Source organism: Branchiostoma floridae, chromosome 1 (genome assembly GCF_000003815.2).
Source record: "Branchiostoma floridae strain S238N-H82 chromosome 1, Bfl_VNyyK, whole genome shotgun sequence".
NCBI lineage: Eukaryota > Metazoa > Chordata > Leptocardii > Amphioxiformes > Branchiostomatidae > Branchiostoma > Branchiostoma floridae.
This window is the reverse complement of record NC_049979.1, coordinates 34,233,727-34,235,745: the sequence shown is the minus strand read 5'-3', so window position 1 is coordinate 34,235,745 and position 2,019 is coordinate 34,233,727.

Here is a 2,019-nt window from a genome sequence, read left to right as displayed (position 1 = left end):
TGCTGCTTCTCCGCAAATCTTTACGTATACCGGATTTCATAAAGTCTTGACCTTTCATGTCCCCCAAGTGACCGGGTAAGTTAAGGTTGCCACATTACAGCCTACTGTTCATAATGTCACCATCACTGTCTGGCCCTGACGTTTCCTTGTTTGCCCGAAACAATCAAGCTGTCAGAAACTGAACATTCTCCTATGTCCAAAGAAAACATATTGCCTAGTACAATTCTAAAGTAATCTAGATGTAATGAAGAAAGATGAAGACATTTCTACGGATGCAAAGACTAAAAGCATCTAATGATTCATTTTTAAACTCTACCTCAGTTAGGTTGCTGTGATGTTAAAGTCCATGAAAAGACTTTATGATGTAAATCAAATTCTGGTCTCTGGATTTAATATAGCAATCCCCCCCCCCTTGCAACCTTTGGTAATTGTGTATGATGTCAACACCACTGTCCGGCCTCAGTGTTCCCATGTTTCCTTCAAACAATCATGCTGCCAAGACGAGACATTCTCTTTTTTCGTAAGAAGAAAAATAGCATTCTAGGACTCAAATACAATACAGTTGAAATGATGAAGTCATTTCTAAGGATTCACAGACTGAAAACATCTAATACTTCATTCTTAATATCTACTTCAACAAAGAAGCTTTCTGTGCTTTATTTAGCCTTCCGTAACGTTACATAACCCTTACTGCCTACGCCGGTTTCAATGGTTCAAGGTTTGGAGTAGGTCAAGGGGTCTTCCGTGACACATACTGGAGGGGTTGTACTTTTCCATTAAAAAAAACGTTATATTGTAAATCAAACTGTGGTCTCTGTTTCATGGCAACGGGATACGGGGAAAAGTTCAAGTCATCCTGAAACGTATTACTAGAAGACTTTATACCATCCCATGTGTCATTGAGACGCGCATGAACTCTTAATAAGACAAGACAACATCGAAGATTTTTATGACATCAAGGAAATTCGTTTTTGCCCATGTCCAAGATGTCCCTATGTCTTTTGCAATTATATCTTTGCTGTCATCTTCTGTGAAAGCAGGAATGTAAAACGACAAAGGAGAGAGGTGAAAACGAACGTTTAACTTGCGTTCCGTTGCGATAATGACTATTACTGTTAGAAGTTGAAATTACACATGTACAATGACAAATGTCCCTATAAATTACATGCCAATGTTAACATCTGAACTCCCAATAGTTCGACATTTACAGCTCTACTGCACATGCACTCAAGTTAGTAGTTTTGTAACTTATTTTAACAGCCACATACCAAGTATAGACAGAAGGAAATAAAAGGTAGTCTTTTACCTCACCGAGCGAAGTTAGGTTCCCATTTTTACACCTGGGTGAAGTGAGGAAAGTCGTGTAAATTGCCTTTCCTAAGGTCACAACGTCGAAGGGACGGTGGTTGTCGAACTCGGGGCCTCTAGGACCCGAGTCCAACATTCTACCATTTATGCCACACACGACGCCACAAAATATTGTTATATTTTTTTTACCCTCCCTCGTATTTTCACGGAGCTAACGTAGGTACGGATATTAATATATCAGAACAAGGTGGTCCACGAACCATCACAGTCAACCCTATCAAAGTTCCTTTCATGTACATCAATCGAATTTCTCTTGACTTCACGGGTCACTGTGCCTACACAGAAATAAACTTGCATCAGCAAACAAATTGGTTATCAGTTAATCCCAGAACTGGCGTTTCCTTGTGTGTTTAACACAAATGCGATCCCCACAAGATAAAAAAGGTTGTTTTTTTAAGACAAAATGCCCGATCTAAAGCTAACCATAACTCATTAATCCACCAATATATAAAAGGTCCTCATATGACTAATTTTTACTATATTCAAAGAGCAAAATTGATCCTTGAATATTATAGACAAACAAGGGATGCCAGACGTTCGTGTTCTTGAGTTTTTGTGCCGGGCTTACTTTATGGGATCAAATATCCTGTTTGTGCTTTTCAGCCCTCAGCACATTAATGCTTTAGACAACATCACATAACCCTGCTCGCT